Source organism: Diabrotica virgifera, chromosome 5 (assembly GCF_917563875.1).
Source record: "Diabrotica virgifera virgifera chromosome 5, PGI_DIABVI_V3a".
In the NCBI taxonomy this organism is placed as follows: Eukaryota; Metazoa; Arthropoda; class Insecta; order Coleoptera; family Chrysomelidae; genus Diabrotica; species Diabrotica virgifera.
The window spans coordinates 27,148,028-27,167,325 of record NC_065447.1 but is presented as its reverse complement, the minus strand read 5'-3'; the positions used below and the strand labels follow the sequence as shown (position 1 = coordinate 27,167,325).

General features: G+C 34.2%; 1 protein-coding gene and 1 non-coding gene across 5 annotated transcripts in view; both read left to right on the top strand.

Annotated features, from left to right (window-relative positions):
* The window catches only part of LOC114326005 (brain tumor protein), a 199,520-nt gene that overhangs the window by 120,531 nt on the left and 59,691 nt on the right, over window positions 1–19,298 (top strand). The window lies entirely within an intron of this gene.
* On the top strand, window positions 529–601 carry Trnas-gcu (transfer RNA serine (anticodon GCU)). The gene has a single exon. It is a non-coding gene; the product is annotated as a tRNA-Ser (tRNA).

Sequence of the window (19,298 nt, the reverse complement as noted above, 5' to 3'; positions counted from 1 at the left end):
CAATTTGTTAACAATATATTCAGTTATTTTTTAAATATGCAAGGCAATAAGCGTTTTAAAAACGCTGCAAATGTTCTAAAAACAGTTCTAAAAAAGTTCATTCTGTAAAGTTTGTTCATTCATTAAATGTTTTGTAAACGATCGCGCTGGTTTATAAGACAAGCCGGTTCTCTTTAAAATAAGAAGACCGTAAGTCAAAAAAGCAAAATTTAACCGAGTTCAGGACTTCGCAATAGCCAGATATTTTCCATTCATAACTGTCCATGTAAAAATCCTTTTGTTTTAACGTTTTTATACATGTACATCGCTTGTTCTTTGCCCGAGAAAAATCTTGTAATCGTTTTTAAACATACTTCCCAGCTAGCTAGAGATCTGAAATTTTTAGAATAGCTTAGAATTCGATGACGATGCAATATTCAACAGCTTTTACATGGATGCATTGAGTTTTATTTTGAATTTTGAGCCATTTTAAATTGCATTAATAATTTTAATGACATTTAGATTCCGTTCTAAAGCACGTTTGTCAACAGGTGATATAGCTCAGTGGTAGAGCATTCGACTGCTGATCGAGAGGTCCCCGGTTCAAACCCGGGTGTCCCTTTTTTGTTTACATTAATTAGCATATGAATATTTCATATTTTATTAAGTTAATATAATGTATTTTCTTTGATTTATATCAGTTTAAAATCGATTCTTACATGACATTAATAGTAACAAAATAGTTTATACTTTTCTATTGTGTCCTTTAAATAACAAAAACGTGACATTATAAAAAGCTCTTTTTTATAAAAGTGAAATTATCTTGCTGTAGACTATAGAAAAAATATTTGCTATGCCACAGAAAAATTTCTATAAAAATGTCATCGTTTTTTTTTTAAATTATGAACAGTTTAGTGTGAAAACTGCTATGTTTTCGAATTTCCTCTTATCATCAAAAATGTATCTATGATCTTCTTCTTCAAGTGTAAATAATTGTTAAGAATAGAGCCCACCTTGAGTAAAGCATAACAGACCTTTTAGACGGAATGGATTCGAATTTTTATTCGAATCGATCAAATGTTCGAATTGCTCAGTGGCACATAGGTATAAATGAGCGCGTTTAGACGATTCGATACTATATAGCGCACCGAAATTTTACAGCATTCGGCATTCATCGTTTTCGTAGATTTTGCCACTGCAAACCGTATACTGTGACATAATAAAAATTGGACTCGAATGTCAGTAGCGCATTATTCATCGTTACCACAAACAAAAAAGGACTCTGGTCAAAAGATATTTGGTTCGATATTCCGTTTCGAATAAATTATCGTATCTTGCAATCCGTCTGAACAGGCTGCCTCGATTCGATTAAAATATCGTTTCGAATAAATTATCGTATCGTGCATTCCGTCTCGATTCGATTCAAAATAGCTTAGAATAAATCATCGTATCGTAAATGCCGTCTGAACGAGCCGTAAGCTCTATGCCTCTTAATCTGAGATCTTTCGATCTTTCACATCTTTTTTGACACATATTTTTCCACATCTTGTCTGTTTCTTTATCCCTCTGAAAAGATTCGTACAATAATTTATTCTGATATCACGAAAACAAGCTTCTTTTCGCTTGTTGGCGTCACCGACAACTTGGGACAAAGCAGTCGCAAATCTGCAAGTTAATTAATGTATTATTGAACAAAAGTATTATTGAAGTGTAAAATCTCCCTCCCTCTTAACGGATTCTAGACACGTGCTAGCTCTGTTACCATGGCTGTACATGTACGATTGCTTGATTATTATTTGCGTGAACGATCTTTAAACGAATTTGGGTTGGAGCAATCTATAAAGTGACATGCGATCGGTTCAAATTTTACTCCATTTAAAATTTCGAATCTAAAAGTCACGAATATTTTATAAAAGAAAATAAGTAAATCAGAAAACTAATTTAAAAAACTAAAAATAATATTTTGTGTGGACAAAAATCGAGTAATAATGCCATAATTCTGATCCAGATACCAATTATTCTCTTATTCATGGCCAAATACAATGAAAACGCAGACAAGATCTTCATGAGATGTTCTTTATAGTTTTCTGTGAGTTACAATTGAATTCTGTTGAAGGATGAATGATATTTACCATCTCAGGTAAATAGGTCTACATACTATACGTTCATCTTCTGCCAAAATTCTAGTATAATACACTGACTAAGATTCTGTTCTCCTGACCTGGTGCAATATTTACTCTTACTAAGATCCTCTATCTTTATCAATCTCGCATCTTATATATTTCACAGAAATAACTATTTCTCAGTACTTCGGACTAGCCAGGTACTTGACGAGTTTTTGCGTTTAGTGTGGTTGGCGAACAAGTAACTTTTTGAGAAAAGATTTTATTTATTGTATTTCACATTCAAAAGATTGAATTCACAGTATTATTTTCTTATATCATAAAGTTTTTCTTGGTAAAATATGAAGGTCCTAAGTGTAGCATAAATGGTTGAAAAACGTAAAATGCGAATACTTGTTTTTTTATCGTTGTTTCGCAATTATTGCTATTTTGCAACAAGGGTGACAATTTTTTAAAATTTTAAAGAATTCTATATTGTAGGAAATTTAATTGCGCAACTTTTATGTCGGTACAACTTTTCTCAGAAATTAATACTTATAATAGTTATAATAGTTATAATCAAAAAACGAAGAAAAAAATCGAATTTTTCCTTAATTTTTTAACATTTTGATTATTTAAACAATGTTCCGGACCTTTTTGAGTGGGAGGATAACTCAAATATTATTATATGAGTTATTTTCAAGCAATTTCTGCAAAAAAATATGAGTCATCTCTCAACGTCCAAATGTACTAATATTTTTACAGATGCGCCCTGGTCTATGGCTTTTTCAGCAGTAAAATAAGCGTGCAAATTAAATATGTATTACAAACAAACTCCTTCCAATTACAAGCACTACTAAGACAAACTTATTAGGGTACCTTTAATTTACAATCGGTTTGGGAGTATGGCTAAAGTATGGTATTAGTGTTTACGAATGGCGAAAAGCCCAAGTACAGGCTTTGACGTATTCAATAAATATCTATGTTTATGTTAATTTCTCAAAGGTCACTAATCAGAACCACAATAAATTCTAGGTAAGAATTAATCTCTTTGTAATAAATATTTACATATCTTTAATGTTGTGCAAAAAAGGTAAAACTGTTAGACAAACAAACATTTTCGCGTAAAATATGCAGTGCACATGAATTATATGAATATCAATATACAGTAGAACCCCGATTATCCGTGATCCTCGGGACCGGACGTGTTGGCACGAATAATTGAAATGCACGGATAATCCAAACATTTATTTCTCATATAAATACATATGTACATATGTACTTACCATACATGCATATGTACCTACCATAAAAAGATAACAGAAAAAATAAATCTTTCATTATGAGTCTCCTTCTCGGCGTATAGGGTTCAAGTCGAGTGATTTACGGTGACGCTACTTTGATAAAACCTCAAAAATGCAATTTGAGTAACAGAAAGTCATAGCACGGATAATCCGCAGCCCGGATAATCCGCACACGGATAATCGGGGTTCTACTGTACTTACATTATACAAAATAAATATGGAAACGCTGTTACGTGCAACCAAATATTTAGTTATTCGATAGACGCTAGGTTATATTATGTTCTATGCCCTGAAATTGTTCATTGCCCAAATTTATATACCCAACATGTACTTTTACTGTTTTGGTGTATTCAAACAAATTATGAAACATGTAATAATATGTCCACGGTGAGAGTACGGAACCCTGTTTTACCGTCGAAAACCCTTTTATTCCTCATTGTTCGGCATGTTTATTTAAAACACAACGCATGTAGTTTTAATCGTCTATTACCTCACAAATCAGAAAGTATTATTCAAATGAAGCTCGCACACATCACCGCGAAATTTCCATTTGTATCGTTTTGTAACATATGGGCTCCTTTTTAGTCCAGGCTGTATGCTCACCCCCGTTAGGTAAATTATTCCGATTCGTTTTTTTTCACAAACTTACTCAAAAAGGGGTCCTTATAAAAAATTCAAAGGGTGTTAAGAGGTACCGTGGTCGAAAAATTGTGTAAACAATTTTTTTTAAACAAATTCAAAATATCAATATTTTCACTTTGGACAAATTTTTTCCCCGTTAGGTAAATTATTCCGATTCGTTTTTTTTTTCACAAACTTACTCAAAAAGAGGTCCCTATAAAAAATACAAAAGGTTGTTAGGAGGTACCGCGGTCGAAAAATTGTGTAAACAATTTTTTTTAAACAAATTCAAAATATCAATATTTTCACTTTAGACAAATTTTTTTCCCCGTTAGGTAAATTATTCCGATTCGTTTTTTTTTTGCACAAACTTACTCAAAAAGAGGTCCTTATAAAAAATTCAAAGGGTATTAGGAGGTACCGTGGTCGAAAAATTGTGTAAACAATTGAAGACACAAGTGCATGAAGGGTCTATGTGACAAATTTTTCAAAACATGTTTTTTATGTTAAAAAAAGTAAGTTTTTCGAACCTAAAAATCTTTCAAACAAGCCAAACACGTTTTAAAATTAATATTTTTTAAGTTACCAGAGTGTAAAGGATCTATAAGTTTTTTTTAATAGTGTTAATAAATATATAAGCTTTAGGACTACCTATCCTATAAATTTAGTATATTTAGATCTTATAGTAAAAAAGTTCTAGTATAAAAACTTTAACTTCATTTTTCTCAATAACTTGCAAATGTCACATAGACCCTTCACGCACTTGTGTCTTCAATTGTTTTTAAACAAATTCAAAATATCAATATTTTCACTTTGGACAAAATTTTTCCCCGTTAAGTAAATTATTCCGATTCTTTTTTTTTTGCGCAAACTTACTCAAAAAGAAAATTCAAAGGGTGTTAGGAGGTACCGTGGTCGAAAAATTGTGTAAACAATTTTTTTTAAACAAATTCAAAATATCAATATTTTCACTTCGGACAATTTTTTTTTTAGTTTCTTCGGGTCATTATGAGCAAAAAAATTATCTTGTGATTTTTCTCTAAAATTGATTGATTTTGAGTTATATGCGATTTAAAATTTGAAAATCGCAAAAATGCCATTTTCAAAGCTTAATAACTCGGTTAAAAATAATTATTATGAAAGTCAGAAAGGACCAAATTAAGGCCCCCTACAAGATCCTGAAGAAATTTTTGTCTTTATTTTATTACTAAGCTGTTATTTTAAAAATTAACAATGATCGCTAAGCGCGTATTAGGCGGCCGTCAATGATGAGTGCGAAAGAGATGCACCATTCCGGCCGTCCAATGGCGCATCTCACATTGAGGGCCGCCTAAATACTCGCTTAGCGCTCATTTTTAATAATTAAAAATAGCAGCTTAGTAATAAATTATTCACACAAATTTCTTCAGGATCTTGTAGGGGGGGGGGGGCATAATAATTCCAAGTTATTAAGCCTTGAAAATGGCAATTTTGTGTTTTTCAAATTTTAAATCACATATAACTAGACAACAATCAATTTTAGAGAAAAATCACAAGAATCCTTTTTTGCTCACAATGACCCAAAGAATCAAAAAAAATTGTCCGAAGTGAAAAAATTGATTTTTTGAATTTGTTCAAAAAAAATTGTTTAAACAATTTTCCGACCGCGGTACTTCCTGACACCCTGTGGATTTGTTGTAAGGACCTCTTTTGGAGTAAGTTTGTGCAAAAAAATCAAATCGGAATAATTTTCCTAACGGGGTTAATCGTACAGCCTGTACTATTTAACATTTAAATAGAGACAATATTGTAACAATAAAACCGAAATTAATTATACAATTACGTGCCTTAAACGCCGGGCATATTTTTGCATAATTTCTAATTTAGATTTCGATCGACGATACAATCTCCTGTGACATACTTTACTAATCTCGCTGCTGTTCATGTCAACGAGGTTGAGAGAATTTTTTAGTACTCCGGTAATAAATACGCAATATTACGTCATGTAGACGCGCCTTTTCGATGGATTCTTCGGTGCCGGTGCTTAGTATTTTTATGTAATGACTTGGCACCAGGTTTTATTGATGTAATTGGTCTAGATTGGTCCGTTGATTAGATTTATGTTTCTGACAATACTTCGAATGTCAATGTCATAGAAATATCATTCATGTACATTTAATCTTAATAAATTCGATAAGATTAAGATCTTTTATGCTACTTCGTCTACCTACTTTGCCTTATAGCATATATGAAAAAACGTCTGCTTTGTAGCAAAGAATGCACTACCCTGACTAGGTGGTGGTCATTGAGAGTTTCGTACATTTTTTTATACACCCACAACTCGAATGAATCCAGTTTTTTCATTGGTCTCATGTTCAAGGTCCAAGCTTCTATTCCATAAAACAGTCCCATAGCTCCCATAGCCAACCCAACCGACCCTGAGACCAGGGGCGGTTTCTCCATTGGTTCACTTGTGCAGTGAACACCCAATCAAATTTCATTAAAATACAGATTTTTAAAAATCTCATAAATATTATATTATCATTAAAATATTTTTTCTTAAATCTCATAAATATCATAGTCATAGTATCATTAAAATATAACTTTATTAATCATATAATTTATTTGCACTACAGCACAGCTACGCTAGATGCACGTGGCAAGTGCACGTACTGTATAGTGCAGCCACTATACAGTAACCCTGAAGAAGAAAGAGAGATCTTAAATCCGTGAGACAGCGATTCTCCTATCTTAAAACAGTGAGGATTTGTGCAGTGCACACAGAGACCGGGGCGGAGCGTTTCGATTCACAGTTTGGCATTTTCTGTTGTGGGAATTTATTAAATACAATATTGGTAGTTTATTAGGATGGAGCCTTATTCAGAGACATTTATAAAATAAAATGCAAATAGTTTTGAAAAACGACTTCTTATAAATAGAATGGACCAACTTGGCCGGAGATAAGCTTGGTACAATAATGTGCAATAAGAAACAAAAAGCTTAAACATTGTTTTAAAGTTGAACAATATAGAAAAACTTCGTGGTTATGCGGGTGTGATCAACTACATTCTTTGTTTTGTTTTCCATGTTTAGTGTTTTCAAAGATTGAAACTATAATTTCAATCTCGGTCTTTGGACGCCGTTAAAATAAACGGATTTTTACAATCTTACAAAAATAACTTACATCGACCACCTTTACCACCGAAGAAGCGCCATCATTCAGTAGGTATCATATTCTGCACAAAACAAAAAAAGTGTGTGACATCCTGATTAATCGAGTCAAAAATAGGTTTCGTTCTACAGAACATCTTTTGGCGAGGCCCCCAAAAATTTTTCGCCTGCGGCGCTTATTCACCGTTTGTATAATTACATTTAATTGAACACCCTCCTCAAATTATCACGAGCCGCTACTGCCTGAGACAATCGGAAAGAAGAAAGATAGACGCCACTGAAATGTTCTGTTGGAGACGAATGCTACGAATTCCTTGGACCGACCATAGAACAAATAATTCAATTTTAAGAGAGCTAAAAGTTAGCCAACGTAAAGTCCATCTCCAACAATTAAAATACTTTGACATGTTATGAGAGCAAACACAGAAAACATGGAAAGAGTCATTATACAAGGAAAAATGGAAGGCCGAAGATCACGAGAAGATCCCCAACAAGATGTATCGATGAAATTACAGGCTGCATGAGACCTATGCATGAGTTAAAAGAAATGACCAGAGACAGAGATCTTTGTAGAGGGACAGTACACGACATCACGTGCACCACTATACTCCCTCCGGGAATCAGGATTGAAGAGAGAGAGGGCCAACCTAACTATTAGCTCCAACTTTTCTCTTGTGCAAGCCCCTCTTCTCTCTTTAAAAAGTTTCCGAGCCTTTTCTTTTCTGATTTTGATTTCCTGGAAGTAATCATATGTGTTTCCTGGGTAGATAGAGTTACGAACAATGAGGTACTGAGAAGAATAGGTAAAGAGAAGGAAGTTGAACTTACAATTAAAGAAAGAAAACTACAGTACCTCGGACATGTGATGCGGGGCGAGAAGTATGGCATCCTGCGTCTCATAATGCAGGGAAAGATAGATGGCAGAAGAAGCATCGGCAGAAGACGAATTTCATGGATGAAGAACCTGAGAGAATGGTTTGGATGCAGCTCAAAACAACTATTTAGAGCTACTGCCTCAAAAATTAAAATAGCTATGATGATTGCCAACCTCCGTAGCGGAGATGGCACCTGAAGAAGAAGAAGAATCATATGTGGAGCTAATCAGTGTTCCAAGATATGCATATTTGACCACTTGTTCGACATTGGTTCCATTTATTAGAAGATTCTCATTATTTTTCTCAAAATTTAACAGTGTCATCCGAATATGTAATGTTGTTAATGGGAACTGAATCACTTAATTAGTTTTCTCTGTAGCATTTATTTCGTTTCTATATCTGTTCACGTAGTAGAAATTGAAAAGAGCTGTATTTTAGGCACTCCCTTAAATACATTTTTTGTTTTGTTTGCGTGTTTCGCGTACCAGCCGCAAAAAACCGTTTAAACAAATACAATTTATTTAATTTCAGTTTATTTAGCCCATTTAGGTGGTCGTTAGGGTGTGCTTCGGTTACAGCTGTCTCTCATTCGCATCTGCCGAAAGTGCTCATATATTAAACAGATTTCTGTTCGGTAGGTACATCTAGACGGGCCGGATTGATAATTTTATCGCGTTAACTATAAAAGGAAACAGTAATAAACGTCCTAGTCGATTGTAAATTATTTAAAATGCATGGGACTACATGGGGATCTCTGGTTACCTACTACCAGTCACTTTTGAAAGAAATGAGATGTTTTATGTTGCCTCTGATAATCCTAATGAAAGATGTCGGGATTCTGTGTGGGATTCTATTACTAACCCAGACATACAAAAAATGTGTATACGGGGAATAGGGGAAGAATGCACATTGGTGACATTTTTTTTAAGTTGAAGTATATGAATGCTATGTATAGGAATTTCTCTAAAGCCATGTGGTAAAAAGTATTTTTTATGGAGTTTTATTTATTCTCACATAATACTTTCTTTATTTTCTCAAAAAACTATAGTTTTTAATTGACAATCGTCAAAAATTGATTATCGTCATTAATTTCTTCTTGTTTCTTTTTTCTATGTTCTTTCTAGTACTCTGATATATTATTGACTGATGACCGATGGAATTGCTGCAGGTTGTCTCACTCTTTTAGTTTTTCTTAAATCAACAGGTACTAAGGGAAATTATTCACAGGGTATCCTTATAAAGCAATGTGCAAGGTGTCTGCTTTTCAAAATGAAGCTATTATATTTTTCGTAAACCCTTCAAATTGTCGTTTAGGACATTGAGGAGCTATACTTATAAAATCGTTTACATCAATTTTGTTGACCAAGAAATATTTACTGGATTTAGCTACAAGCTACAATATCCATCCAATCACTGGAAACTAAAACCAAAAATAAAGGATGTTTTTGCCAACCTTCGTCGAGGAGATGGCACGTAAAGAAGATAGAGAAGAAGTCAAAACAAGTTACTTGATGCCACTACATCCTTAGGAGAAAAAAATAGAGGAGGAAGAAAACATAAAATATAAAAAAATTAATAATATGCTTGTATTTGTTTTGCCCCCTTTGTATTATTACTATATGCGCTGATGTTACTGAGTGGTAAGCTTAAAGTGAACTTCAGAAGACATGAAATTATCTGTTCAGCCCTTCTTGCTGCCTCTCCTTCATGCCGTATCAACATTTGTGCTATACCTACTATTAGCGAGATCATGATTAAGAATACTATTCTAAATCCACAACTGCCTCAGGTAAAATACTTGCAAATATTACAATAGTAGCAGATTTGGACAGGTTGTCAGGAATATTTAAGACTTTAAAGGCAAAGGAAGACAAGTGCACTTATTTCAGTTGGGCAGACGCCTGTTGCAATTCTTGTTTGTTAGGTAGTAGAGCTAGAACTTGCGACACCTCGCCATCAGTAGCATAATTCACCTGTACCTATCTCTTTGCTACTAAAGTTTTTAGTAGGTACTGTTTATTGTTATTTTATGCACTTAACTCATTTCGTATTACTTTGTCACTCGTAACCCTTAGCTTCGAATCCTCTCAATTATCATTAATAGTGGTGGTTCTTCTTTTTACCCAGCATATTAACAATCATTGTTTTATTTACAGCCGCACGAAATAGTTCAGTGCTAGTTTTCCAGAACCATTGGCGTAGGTTTTTAAGCCAAGAAGTTGTACGGCGGCCCACACTTCTTTTTCCCATTATTTTGCTTTGCATGACAAGGTGAACTACAGTGGAACCCCGATAAGTCAGCCCCCGATAACCCGGACCGATTTTCATCAGATAAACATTTTGATTTTCAGTACACTTGTACTTTGACAACGACACCCGATTTGGGCGTCGAAACGTTAATAAAATTATTTTTCAATTTAATTGTGGCTTATTTCCCATCAAAATAGTTGATTTATCAGATAAACATTTCAACAATAAAAATGTATGTAATATAATATTTGAGAGATAATTTATATTTGTGTAATTTGAACTATAAGATAGTAAAAATGACTCATGGCACACGCCGACAGAAACAACAGGCACCTGTCTATAGTATTCCTTTACATATTTATTTCAAACTGTCTTAGCATTGTTTAAAAAAGACTAAAAGACTATTAAAAAAAAATTTTTTAAACAATGGTCTTTAGTTTTCACTGTTCTTAAATAACATAACATCGTTCCGATTGTGGTGACTGTATTGTGTGTAGTACAGTCTTGTATTGTTCGCTTCCGTTTGCTTACGTTTGTGTTTGCGTGTTTTTAGTAATTTGAATGTGTAGGTACTGTGCATATTTATATATATTTCATGATATTTCAGTTCTAACGGAGTTTATCTGTAAGTATACTGTATTTTATTAATTTTTACCATATTCTCCGGCTAACCCGGATTTTCGATAACCCGGATCGGTCGCGGTCCCGATTAATCCGAGTTATCGAGGTTCCACTGTATGTCATATTTTTCTGGGTGACACATTATATGACCAAAGTATTCCAATTTACGCCTTTTAACCGTGTTCACTACTTCACGACTTTTATTCAAACGTTGCAAAACCCTTTCGTTTGTGACTCTTTCTACCAAACTTCAGAATACGGCGGTATACCCACATCTCAAATGCTTCTAAGTTTTTTAAAAGCGATTCTGTCAGGGTCCATGCTTCAACCCCGTAAAGTACTGGGAATATGTAACATCGAACCATTCTTATACGAAGTTCCAAATTGCGATCATGACTGCACAGGATTTTCTTTTTCATAAAACTTGTTCTTGCTTTGGCCATTCTACTTTTTATTTCTGTACTAGGGTTCCAGCTTTCATTAATATGAATAACCAGATATACAAGATAACTTACGCGGTTATTAGTGGTTGTTCAGTTACAATTAATATGCAATAATTAAAACTTTATTTAGTCTGTGTAAAAGTGCTATTTGTAATTACACGTCAGTTGTTTTACGTTTAAAACTTTACATGAAAGACATGTTTAAATCAGATATGATTTAAACATGTCTTTCATATCGATATAATGTTTATGATTGCTTACATCTCCGGCTATTGAATCGAAGTGTAGTTATTTTTAGACCCACCTGTATTGCTCACCTTGTACACGAACGGCCATGGCTTATGGCGACCACAGCCCCAACTAATTTATCGGCTTATAAACAATTACAAAGAAGATTACTACGACATTGTTGCAGCGAGATACGGTTTCGGTATTATAATATCACTGAACTTTGAGATACCCTATTATGCCCACAAAATATTTGCTTTGATAACAAATTTTCAGATAAGATCCAATAAAACCGTGAAACGCGCGGCTAGGAAATAAATATGGAGGATATAAATATGAGCGCTAATGCAAATGTTACTTCCTCAAACAAACAATAATCGGCTTAACGTAGATTAGATTAAAACGTGAGACTCATAAAGGTTTTAAATCTGAAATACACCGCTCCTTGAATTATGTGTAAATATAACGTTGAATTTAGATTTCAGCGAGGATTTTGTTTAATTTCGGTGATTCTCCAGGTTTAAGTGTACGTTTTGATAACATCCTGATTATATACATACGTTCACGTTCCTGGAAAAACAGTGAAGTTGGCTTTCCTGTTTTTTACTTGAAAATCTTTTTGTGTCTGAGAGATTAGCTCTTTCTATTAAAATTTCTGACGTGATTTGGTATTCTTCACTATTGTTCTTAGTTTTTTCAAGGGAATAATGCCAATGTAGTGGGCATACCACACAGTGGTTTTTTGTATACATGATCATCTCCATCAGATGTGGCGCCTTGGCCTGCCTCACAACATTCTTCCATCCTTCCCTGTGGAGTGTCTGTTTCTCCATTTCCCTACGTCATTTTAGGCGATTTATTTTGATGGTTTTCACGATAGCTGTATCAACAAAAAGGTTGGACTTGAGATTATATCGCCTTGTACATAGACACTGTTCGTTGACTCCGCCAAATATGGTCTTCAATAGATTTCTCTTAAAGATTCGTAGTAATTCTTCATCTCGAATCGTCATTGTCCATGTTTCCGATTCGTAAATAATATTTGGCTGGTTTTATTATTATGCATTCTTCTTAGGTCATTTGTATTCTTCAAGTCTCCCAACTATTTTCACATTGATACGGAAATGAATCCAGAGTAAGTCATAATAAATGGATCAGACCACACCTATCCAAATACTCTTGATTTTAATGTTTTGCTTCGATTTATAGTATACTGAAAAACAATTAGTACATAATATTATACATATACATATAAGTATACTAAAATTCAAAAAACAATCCAACATTACAGAACATCGACAACGAAACCTTACACTCATTGATAAAAATAACGAGGCCAAAGCAAAAGGAGACAAGAATAATAATACATTATTTCTAGCACCACCCTGTAAAGTTGTTGCTACAAAATAAATAAAAAATGAGAGAATATCTCCCAATATGCCTTGAAACATAAAAAAACTTTTCTATATGTATAATTAACATGTAGGTAAGTATAATAATAATTAACTTTGTGTAGGAAACATAGGTTGAACCTCGCAAACTTGACACAAGTCTGGTTTGATTTTTTTTCTGGTATATTAAGGGCTTGATTTTTTTTCTGGTATATTAAGGGCGGTTTATTATGAGACTAACTTTTTCTTAAAAAATTTCACCCCGGAACTTCATCCCTTTAAATGGGGTAATTTGTAGTTTTTGCGAAACATAGTCCTTTCTGTACGTTTTGCAAAGAATTTCCTTAATAGAAATATGAAGAGGACTATATTTTCTATAAAATTTCTATATAACCGGAATCAAGAGGAAACTCTGCGGTAATTAATCACAAATAAGTGGCTGATTTTTTGGTATAGGTTTCATTTAAGGGCAATTGGCAATTTTTTAATTACAGGGTGTTACATTAAAAAAAACCCCTTCTTATACCATCTGCACCGCTTATGCTAGAGTAAAAAAACTTTCAGCGATTACCCATGTACAAGTGTTATTTACAAATTTGTATAATGCACCCCCCATATTTTCCCAGAAACCACCCAAAAAAAAGAGAATGGATAAAGAAAATATGCAAAAATTGAATTTGGGCCACCACTGTGGCTTTAGGGTGCAAATAAAGTAAAATATGCATAGGTCATATTTGTAGCTGACATTGTGTTCTTTTATTTACCATAAGTACTTTAGCAATAAAATGAACAGGTGACGAAAAACAAAACAAAAACTGCCAAAGCATTTCTGAGGTTTACGGCGCCACTGGGCCGTAACTACGGTTGCTTATACGAAAAAAAAAAAAAAAATGCGTAGGATCTTATTTGTAGAGCAAATAGTGGTCTTTAGTTTTGTATAAGTTTGCTTCAAAAAAATGTATAGGTAATAAGAAAATCGTAAAAACATGCTCGCCAAACTTATTTTCAGGGATAGGGGTAGTTTCCGCAGGGATGTTGCAATAACCATATTATATATTTATGAAAAATCCTATTTATGGAGCAATGCCCATACAGGTCAAAAAGCAAAAAAATTTAACCCCCGTTTCGTTTTTTTTTGCTACAGGGGTTGCACCAAGAAATCGCTTTTGATATCCATGCATGGGTAATAAGAACGTGCACAAAATGATTTTTAATTTTAATAGCATTTTAGTAAAGGACATGGTGTGTGACGGATTCCAAGAAAATCACTTTTTTTATTAATTTTCCATTTTTTTGGGTGGTTCCGGGGAAAAAATGGAGGCTGCATTATACAAATTTGTAAATAACACCAGTACATGGGTAATCGCTGAAAGTTTTTTGACTCTAGCATAAGCGGTTCAGATAGTATAAAAGGGGGTTTTTTAAAATGTAACACTCTGTAATTAAAAAATGAGCAAATGAAACCTATACCAAAAAATCAGCCACTTACTTGTGATTAATTGCCGCAGGGTTTCTTCTTGATTTCCATTACAGTTAGGAAAAAAAAAATTTAAACATTTTTTTTAAATATCTTTATCCATGTAGGAAATATAGTCGTCTTCATATTTCTATTAAGGGAATTTTTTGCAAAACGTACAGGAAGGGCTACGTTTCGCAAAAACCACAAATTACCCCCTTTAAAGAGATGAAAATGGGGGTTCAGGGGCGAAATTTTTTAAGAAAAAGTTAGTCTCATAATAACCTCCCCTTGATATACCAGAAAAAAAAATGAATGTGTGTACTTTGTACGCACGTAAGAAGTTATACTTCTATTATATGATTTCAACGAAATCAATATACTTTAAACAGTTTCTCTACTACTTTCCAAAAATTTTTATTAAAACAATACCAAAAATAAAACACACACAAACACATTGAAAAATGCCACAAATGATTTCTGAACAATAATTGTTGCCAAAATTTTTAATTAAATACGTATTTTCTGAAAAAAATTATATAATAATATACTTACAATTATAAAATCTATAAAAAAAATAAAAAAATGATATAACTTGCATTGGGCTTGAACCTACATACTTCCCGTGTATCCCGCCGTACGAGAGTCGAAGCGATTTCAAACTGCACCACCTTCGCGTATACGTCATGTGGGAATATACACAAACTGAACAACTTTTTGACATTTTGTTTATATGAATTTTTATTAGCTTGATTTTTGTCGAATTAAAATACAACAATATATAGAGTAAGAAAACGATACATTAGATGAAAACTTGTAGAAAGTTTGTTCGTAATCAGATTATGTAAATTAAAGCATTGCCTACTAGGGGTATAGCATAGCAAGTACTAGGTAAGTACATTATTTTGTTACGTTTTCCAAATAGGTATGAAGATAATTTTTTATTGGAATACAACTGAAACATTTAGAATTACGTACCTGTGGCTTTTCAAAACTACTTAAAAAGTCACTATAATTATAAATTTGATTTTATTTCTGTCCTCACAACAATAAAAACTAATATATTATACAACATTTTTGTTTACCGATAACCTCCATATTGAACAATTATTGACAGATCATTTCAACACCCAATCAGAGCCCGTATAAAGACTAATACCAAACTGCCGGTGTGCGCATGCGCGCAGATCAATATAAATTCACCCTCAATCTCAATCGCGCCTAAAGAAGTATAACTTCAATAAACGGGACTTGTGTCCTGTTCGCGAGGTTCAATATCTGTTTCCTATACTACTTGTATAATAATAATTCTCATTAGTTTTGGACCAGATAACAGCGAAAATACAGGGTAACATTCCATGGTGCTTAATGTATGCTGATGATGTCGTGTTAGTAGGAAATAGTGAAAGAGACTTAGAACAAAAACTGGAACAGTGGAGACAAGCTCTGGAGGAAAAAGGTTTAAAACTTAGTAGGACAAAAACAGAGTATTTGGAATGTTCATTTAAAGATGGAGCTACTACAAATAAAATGGTATCTTTGGATGGTGAAATGATTGTAAAAAGCAATAGTTTTAAGTACCTAGGATCGGTATTACAGAGTAATGGAGAAATAGATGGAGATGCATGCAGTAGAATTAGGGCTGGATGGATGAAGTGGAAAGAAGCGAGTGGTGTGTTGTGTGACAGAAAAATTCCAATGAAGCTGAAGGGATAATTCTATAAAACAGCCATAAGACCAGCTATGATGTACGGAACTGAATGTTGGGCAGTGAAAAAGAAAGAGGAACAGCGAATGCATGTGGCGGAAATGAGAATGCTTAGATGGATGAGTGGAGTGACAAAGAAGGATAAAATTAGAAATGAGTATATTAGGGGAAGTCTAGGTGTGGCACCAATTGATGCCAAAATGAGAGAGCATAGGTTAAGATGGTTTGGTCATGTTCAACGTCGAGACGTTAACCACCCAATACGAAGAATAGCTGAAGTGCAGATTCCTGGAAGGAGTAGGAGAGGAAGACCAAAGAAGACCTGGGGGGAGACGATAAGGCAGGACATGTTGGTAAAGGGGATTAACATTGATATGGCCCAAGATAGAATTGTGTGGAGAAATGCAATTAGGGAAGCCGACCCCGCATAGGGATAAGGCAAAGAGAATGATGATACTACTTGTATAATAATAAATGTATCAATACATTTTTATCTCTCTGCCTTGAACGCCGTGATTACTTTTACCAAATTAGTGTTCATGACAAGCTTATTAGTCACCTCCCACATTTGGTTGTAAAATACATAGTAGCGAAAGAAAACGCTAATTTATTTATGCTCTTTCCACATTCTTATCCACTAAAAAACTTTTTTATTGGATTACCATTCGTGCGGCGTGCGAGCAGTTCAAAAATGTTATATACATAATAGAAAGATTAAAAAACATAATCCCAGCCAACGCGATTATTAAATGTGAATACAATCGTATACAATTCACATTGCAGACGCAGACGGCAGACGAGTGCAATATGCGTCGTCTCGACCGCCGCACCACTTTTTAATAAAGCATTATTACGTTTCCTTTATCATTAAAAGTGTAAATTGTTCTTTGTTTCACTCATGTATAGTCTGGTGAAAGTTGTAGCGTTTTTGTGTACGGTTAAAGGTCAAAATTCAGATCTCTAAACCCTTGTGACAATGTTCAGACAAGAGTATATAGATATACTCCTTTTTGCTAAAATTACATCTATCGGAGGTTAGGTACATATAAAAACTAGAAAACTGAAATATTTGGGTCACATTACCAGAGGAGAAAAATATGAGTTGCTGAGAATTATTATGCAAGGAAGGATCCAAGGAAGAAGAAGCCTAGGAAGAAGACGCATCTCCTGGCTGAGGAACCTTAGAGAATGGTTTAACTGTAGTTCATTACAACTATTCAGAGCAGCAGCCAACAAAGAGACCATAGCCATTATGATATCCAACCTCCGATAGGAGAGGGAACTTTAAGAAGAAGGAGGTTAGGTACCTATATCATTGCTTCTATTGATGTTCTCCTTTTTTTTTCCAATCTCGTTTATCTGCATTGCCAAAGTTTTCCTTGGTCTCCCCCTTCGCTTTCTCTCTTCCTTTCTATCTCTCTCTTTCTTTCTATCTCTCTCTTTCTCTGTCTCTTCCGCCCTTCTCTCCTTTGTCTCTCTTCCTCACTCTCTCTATCTCTACCTTTACAACTCTCCATCGATAGTAGGTGCCTATACTTGACTCCACCTACTTCGATAAAGCCTATCTTCTCGCCAGTTGTGTATTCCCATGACATGCAAATATTTTAAGACGTTAAATATATTAGGAAACTGCCTTGTTTTGGTTCTGCCTATCTCTCCTTTTCTGAGGCTTATCACTTTGCTTCATAATGGGTTCCTTTTTCCTTTGTCGGGTGTTACTAACCTGGTTACTAATCTAGGAATAATTAAAACGATTGAAAACTTCTACCAGAACAACACAATAAAAGTAAAAGTAGAAGATGAACTAACTGACCCAATTGAAGCTGGCAATGAGATAAGACAGGGAATTCCTTGAGTCCTTTATTGTTCAACTTAATTATGGATGAAATAATAAAAAAGTAAGAACTAAAAAAAATTACCAAATGGGAGAAGCACGACTAAAAATAATCTGCTATGCAGACGATGCAATACTAAAGTGACGATGAATTACAACGTATGCTGCACCAATTTAATATAACTGCCAGAAAATTTAACATGTTAATTTCCAAAAAAAAAAGGCATAATGCATGGTTATAACAGCAAATCAAATCAGATGTAAATTGGAGCTGCAAGGGCAGATAATAGAACAAGTAAGTTTAAATATCTAGGCATCGCACTATCTATCTACGAAAAGCTCGAAACAGAAGTGGAAGATTAAGTGAATAGAGCAAACAGAGGCAGGTTGCCTGGATGGCACAATATGGAGAAATAAAAATATAGGAAAAGAAATGAAAGGCAGAATTTACAAAACAGTCATCAGAGCAATAAGCGGCAGAAATACAACCTAACACAGAGATGAGAAAAAGATTGTTTGAAACAGCGGTGATGACAACCCTTCGAAAAATCGATGGTAAGACTCTATGGAAAGCTAGAAGCACAGATATACGACGGAGATGCAAGGTGGACAACATTAATAACTCAGTAAGAAACGGAAGAGTAGGATGGAGTGACCACATATAAGCCGATGGCAAAAAATAGAGTAGTAAGGACAGCTAGAGGCGGTTCCCCAATGGGAAGACGGTCAGTGGGAAGACCACGAAAACGATGGAACGACTACTTACTGGAGGCACATAGAAAAACAAGACAGTCATGTGTATACAAAAAGAAGAGGAAGAAGAAGGGTTACTAACCTAACGCCTAATCCTTATTCGTCGTAGATTCACAGCTTCCTTCTTCGTCGGCCCTGACCTCACCATCCACTGGGTTACCCAATCTCCGATGGTTTTGTTCAGGTTTCCGGCGTTTACCAACTTAGTGGTGAAAATAGGAATTAAGTAGAAATAACCATTTAAGAAACAAATAAAAGAAACCATTTAAGAAAGAAAGTTTTAATAGAACCCCCAAAGGATCACCCTGTATAGTAAAACCGATTTATCTACAACCGCGAGGAGAAGACGACAGTCGTTCGTTTATGCGGTGCAAGTGATCTTCGGTTGCAGTCAAATCTGTTACACTGCATATGTAACCAAAAAAATTTAATTGTTTGAAATTTTTAATTTCTCTTTTAATTCTCGGGAAATTTTTAAAAATAGAGTTGGGAACGAATTATTTGAACCGTTCCATCGATACCATGTGATACCATGGACACACTCTTTGCTGATAGTGAGTATTAACTGCATTCGGAATGCATA